The following is a 6,680-nucleotide window of genomic DNA, read 5'->3' as shown; positions in this document are numbered from 1 at the left end:
GCTGAGGACTCTGCAAAGCCTCCAAACCATCATCAGCCGGTTCGTTTCCCTCCTCCAAACCATCATCAGCCGGTTCGTTTCCCTCCTCCCCCTCAGAGTCATCCGATACATCAGAGCCGGCTGTCGGACCCACAGGCTGGCCCTGAGTCACAACACTATCCCGCACCGCAGGGCCCTTCCCCCGGGTCTGCCGATCCGGATGCGGTCGGGATGGAAACTGTTCGTGAAAAGCAGTCACCAATGCAGGGGCATGAACGGCGGTCGCGTCTTCCCATGTGAAGTCCTCCGGCCCGTACCCTTTCCACTCGATCAGGTACTGGAAGCGACCTTTCAGCCAGCGGGAATCCCTGATGCTGGCGACCTCGTACTCGGGGGTGCTGCCTCCATCACGAGTTCCTGATGGTGGAGGTTCCGCCTGGCGAAGTGGACAGGCCGGTTGTTCGGGGACCAGCAAGGACCGATGGAAGACGGGGTGCACGCGCAGGGAACGTGGCAGAGTTAAACGATAGGCGACCGGGTTGATGACGGCCTCGACTGGGAACGGTCCAAGGTAACGGTGGTCCAGCTTCCTCGCCGGCCGAGTGGATGGCAGGTTCCTGGTGGACAGCCAGACCCGATCCCCCACCGATAGTGGAGGCGTATCCCTTCTCGACCGATCGGCGAACCTCTTGTAGTCGGCCTTGGCCTTCTCCAGCTGCCGTCGCACCAACCGATGGATTGCCTGTAACTCCGCCATGAATTCGTTCGCTGCCGGCTCCGGTGAGTCCACGGGAGAAAGGGGGAAAAACCGGGGGTGATAACCCACGTTGGCCAAGAACGGTGTCATCTGCGTGGAGGTGTGCTGCGAGTTGTTAAAGGCAAACTCGGCTATGGCCAAATAGTCCACCCAATTGTCCTGCTGCAGGTTAACGTAGCAGCGCAGATACTGCTCTAAGATGCCGATGACCTTCTCGGTACCCCCGTCGGTCTGAGGATGATGCGCGGACGAGAGGCAAACCTTAATGTCCAACGCCCGCATCAACTCCTGCCAGAAGCGGGCTGTAAACTGGGCCCCCCTATCGGAGACGACTCTATCGGGAAGGCCGTGCAGCCGGAACACCTGTTGGATGAACATGCGACAAGTGGCGCGAGCTGACGGTAAGCCGCGACAGGGGATGAAGTGCGCCATCTTGGTCAACATGTCCACCACCACAAACACTGTCGTGAAGCCGGAGGATGGGGGTAGATCCGTCAGAAAGTCCATGGACACAGCCCCCCAGGGTCTCTTGGGCGTTGGCAAAGGCTGCAGTAAACCAGGCGGGGCCCCTGTCGCTGACTTGGCCTGCCTGCATGGGACGCAGGAGGTGACATAAGACTGGACATCGTGTCGGACTCGGGGCCACCAGAAGGTACGGGAGACCAGGTTCAGAGTCTTGAACAGGCCAAAATGTCCCGCAGCCGGGTTATCATGACATTGGCTGAGGACGAGTCCCCTGAGTGGCCCTCCTGGAACATAGAGCCGGTCATGATAATACAGGAGTCCATCCGTGACCGACCAAGGCGAATCTGGCCCCACCTCTTCCTTCCGCTGAGCCACCCACGCCTCCTGCTGCTGCGCCTCCCGGATCCGAGCCCGTATATCCACCGGCTCCCGCACCGCAGCAAAAGACTCGACGGGGATCACTGTCCTGGGCGGAAGCTTGTCTTCCACTCGGGTGTACTCGGGCTTCCTGGACAGAGCATCCGCTCTCTGGTTGTGCCCGCTTGGTATGTACCGCACCCGGAAGTCAAACCTCGCAAAGAAGAGGGACCACCGGATCTGGCGTTGGTTCAAATTCCGAGCGGTCTGCAGGCTTTCCAGATTCTTGTGGTCCGTCCGGACCTCGATCTGATGCCGCGCCCCCTCCAGATGATGCCTCCAAGCCTCGAACGCCACCTTGATGGCCAGCAGCTCCTTCTCCCAGATGGTATAGTTGCGCTCCGAGGGGTTCAATTTCCGAGAGTGATACGCGCAAGGGAAAAGGGTACCGTTGGGCGTCGCTGCCTGGAGTAACACGGCCCCAATGGCAATGTCGGAGGCGTCCGCCTCCACGACAAACGGCCGTTGCGGGTCAGGATGCTTCAAGATGGGCTCCTTCATGAAGGCGTCCTTCAAAGCTTGGAACACCTGTTGTTCGGGGGCGTTCCACTGGAACCGAGTCTTCTTCTGCAGGAGCCGGGTGAGGGGGGCTGTCAAGGCAGCAAAGCCAGGGATGAATGTCCGATAGTAGTTGGCAAATCCAAGAAGTCGCTGAACATCCTTCACGCGACGCGGGGGTTGCCAACTCTGCAACGACTCAACTTTACTCGGTTCCATGGCGATGCCCTCAGGAGAAATGCGGTGGCCCAAGAAATCAATGGTCACCTGGTAGAACTGGCACTTCTCCAACTTGGCAAACAGCCGATGTTTCCGGAGGCGCTGCAGGACCTGACGGAGATGCTGATGATGCGCTTCACGCGACGGGGAGTAAATCAGGATGTCGTCCAGGTAAATCACAACAAACTGGTCCAACAGATCCCGAAAGATGTCGTTCATAAAATGCTGAAACACAGCGGGGGCGTTGGTCAGGCCAAACGGCATCACCGTGTACTCGAAATGTCCATAGCGAGTACCAAACGCCGTCTTCCACTCATCACCCGGCCGAACCCTGACGAGGTTGTAAGCTCCACGCAGGTCCAGTTTCGTGAAGATCTTAGCCTCCCGGAGTCGGTCCAAGAGCTCGGGGATGAGGGGCAGCGGGTAGCGGTTACGCACCGTGATGGCATTGAGTTTCCGGTAGTCACAGCAAAGTCGTAACTCGCCCGACTTCTTTTTGACGAAGAGCACGGGCGCAGACACTGGCGAGGACGAGGGCCGGATGAAACCACGAGCCAAGTTCTTTGTCAGGAAGTCCCGCAATGCAGCCAACTCGGGCTCCGACATGGAGTACAAACGCCCCACTGGGAGAGGCGCATCAGGGACTAGGTCAATGGAGCAGTCGTAGGGCCTGTGCGGGGGTAATTGGTCCGCCTCTGACTCGCTGAACACGTCAGCAAAGTCGGACAGTTCGGGAGGCAAGGAAACCCCTGGGGAACCCTCCACCTGGCCGGCACAGATATGGCGGGTGTGGTCCACGCACTGCAAACTTGGGAAGGTGACCAAGTTCTGAGACCAATAGATCTGTGGATCATGCGCCCGGAGCCACGCCAGTCCCAAGACCACGGGGAAGTGCAGATCCGAAGTGACGTAGAACTGGATGGCCTCCACATGGGTACTGATGGCCATACACACGGGTTGCGTGGCGGCCGTAATAGGCCCGGACAGGAGCACTCGACCATCGATGGTCTCCACAAGCATGGGCGGATCCACTGGACACTGGGGAACAGCCCATTTGGCCACGAAGGCCGAGTCCATAAAGTTAGTGGTAGCCCCAGAGTCAATTAAGGCATGGACCGGAATCCCCTCTGGCTTGCCAGGAAGGATCAGTCGTGCCTCCAAAATCAAATGCCGTGGAGGTTCACAGGCACCGTCGGAACGGCGTCGCTCGGCGTGGTCGTTGTGGTTCGCCCGATCTTTCACACCGTCTAGATCGGGCTCCGGCCGTTTCCCGACAGCAAAGCAGGGGACTTTCTCAGGGCCGGCTTGGTCACTGACGCCCGCTGACGCTTCTTCGGGCAAAAAGCAGCCAAATGTCCAGGGTCCCCACAGTAAAAACACAACCCCTCCGATCGTCGTCTGTCCATTTCCGTCACCGATAGACGGGACCTGGCGGCACCCAGCTCCATTGGCTCCTCCCTCTGGACTGGGGGCTCACGCACAACAGGGGCGGCAGGGGTCTGTGGGGTGGCACGGCGACTCTTACGCTGCTGCAGCCGGGCATCGATCCGCAGACAAAGATGGATCAGCCCATTCAGGTCTGAGGGAATGTCCACGCGGGCCAGCTCATCCAACATCTCCTCTGACAAGCCATCCTGAAAGGCATCCACGAGCGCAGCCTCATTCCAGGCGGAATCCTGGCTAAGCAGCCGGAAATCGCTGATATAGGCCTGTAGAGGGCGCTGACCCTGCCTCAAAGCTTTCAGGCGTCGGGTGGCAGTCTGCGCCTTAATCGGGTCCTCGTACATGAGGCGCATATGGTCACAAAACCCCCCAAAGTTATCCAACAAAGGGCTAGGCTGTGCCAACAGAGGCGTGCCCCAACGAGCTGCATCTCCCGACAGAAGGCTCAACATGAATCCCACCTTATCTCGGTCAGTGGGGAAATCAGCTGCTCTCACGCTGATATAAAGCTGGCATTGTCCCAGGAAGGCAGGAAACAGTTCTGGTTTACCAGCAAATTTATCCGGCATAGCTATCTGACATTTCCTCCTGGGTGGGGGGGCAGCATGTACCTGAGCCTGCAGTTGTGCCACCTGAGTGGCCAGCAAGGTGAGTTGCTGGTTGAGCTGGGCATTCTCGGCAAGAAGCTGCTCCATCGAAGTAATAAGGGGTGGGTGGCTGAAAGCAAACTGTTCTGAACCAGCCCTCTTCTCGCAACCCCTATTCAAAAAGAAGAGACTGGAAAGCGTCCAAGGCTAAAAGGCTTCTGCCAAGATTTAATTACGCAGTTAACAAAAACACTAGAGCTTGTCTTCTCAAGCGGAAAAGTTGCTTTCAGCAACCAGCCCCTCCCCAAACACTCCTTTTATAGAGAGCTCAGGGCGTGGTCTCCCTGTGCCTCCTCCCGAGGAGTCCTGCAGCCTTTCTTTGTTTGTTCCTGCTTGACTGCCTCCTGCGTCGGGCGTCCTTGAACAGGGCCAGCTGTGGGTCATCTTCCTCCGCACTCTCGGGCTCACGCAGCTGAGAAGAGGTCCCCGGCTGAGGACTCTGCAAAGCCTCCAAACCATCATCAGCCGGTTCGTTTCCCTCCTCCAAACCATCATCAGCCGGTTCGTTTCCCTCCTCCCCCTCAGAGTCATCCGATACATCAGAGCCGGCTGTCGGACCCACAGGCTGGCCCTGAGTCACAACAGATACCCCCTATGGCTTGTCTATGAAAACTAGGATTGGAGCCACTGAAGAAGCTTCTTGGATGAGAAGCGAAACGTCTTCAAAGAAAAACAAGAAAGTCCAGTTGCCTCCTCAAAAAGCATCTTTGGGACAACCAGGACCTGGAGGACGGAGAATCTCCATAGACACTTTCCCAATGGGTGTTTTTTGCCGGAAATAGGTGGTTTTCAAATTTGATATATCAATAAATTAATTTTGGGGGACAATGCTATTCCAAAGGGGAGAAGCAGTAGCCCTAAAAAGCACATTTTGATGGTCCTCACATGTGTCAAGAAGGGGTGTAGACATAATCTGCAGAATACACACACACACACACATACATACATTATATATAAATACACACATACATTATATACATATATATATATATACATATTTGTTGTTGTTAGTTGCGAAGTCGTGTCCGACCCATCGCGACCCTATGGACAATGTTCCTCCAGGCTTTCCTGTCCTCTGCCATCTTCTGGAGTCCATTTAAGCTCAATATATACATATATATACATATATATACACACATATATATACACACATACACACATATATACATACATACATACATATATACATACACACACATATACATACATACGTAATATACACATACATTATATACATATATATAGATATATATACACACATACACACACACATACATACATATATACATATATATACATATATATACACACACATATATACCGTCGAAACGTTGCTCCTACACCTTTATTTCTACGCGGGGAAAAACCCGAATGACCAAAGATCCACACATATATACATATATACATATACATATACATACATATACATATATATACACACACACCTACATACACAAATAAACACACACACACACACAGCAACCTTGGCTCTTTCATGACTAGTGGACTTCAACTCCCAGAATTCCTGAGCCAGCTTGGGGGAACTACGGCCCCTTCATGACTGGTGGACTTCAACTCCCAGAATTCCTGAGCCAGCGTGGGGGAACTACGGCCCCTTCATGACTGGTGGACTTCAACTCCCAGAATTCCTGAGCCAGCATGGGGGAACTACGGCCCCTTCATGACTGGTGGACTTCAACTCCCAGAATTCCTGAGCCAGCATAGGGGAACTATGGCCCCTTCATGACTGGTGGACTTCAACTCCCAGAATTCCTGAGCCAGCATGGGGGAACTATGGCCCCTTTGTGACTGGTGGACTTCAACTCCCAGAATTCCTGAGGCAGCATGGGGGAACTATGCCCCCCTTCATGATTGGTGGACTTCAACTCCCAGAATTCCTGAGCCATGATGGCTCAGCTTGGGAAACCTCTGCCTTTCCCCTCAGCGTTCCTGGCTCAGGAATTCTGGGAGTTGAAGTCCAGAGTCATAAAAGAGCCAACGTTGCCTACCCCTGAACTATATACCCTTATGTGGAAGTATTTCACACGCCGCTGTTAACTTACAGGCTCCGTGCACAAAGGTTTCTACCAAACACTCAGCCAAGTAGCTGAATCGGCAATGAATCTGTTGGTTCAGCTGAATATCTTACTTTTGGTAACAACAATGCAGAGGAGAAGGAGAGAAAACGGAACCGAGAAACAGTGGAGAATCCAACCGAACGTGAACGCCACAATCTCGGGACCTTGTGTCTTCCC

This window comes from Vipera berus (assembly GCF_964194415.1).
Source record: "Vipera berus genome assembly, contig: HAP1_SCAFFOLD_289, whole genome shotgun sequence".
NCBI lineage: Eukaryota > Metazoa > Chordata > Lepidosauria > Squamata > Viperidae > Vipera > Vipera berus.
Note: the sequence above shows the minus strand (reverse complement) of the source record.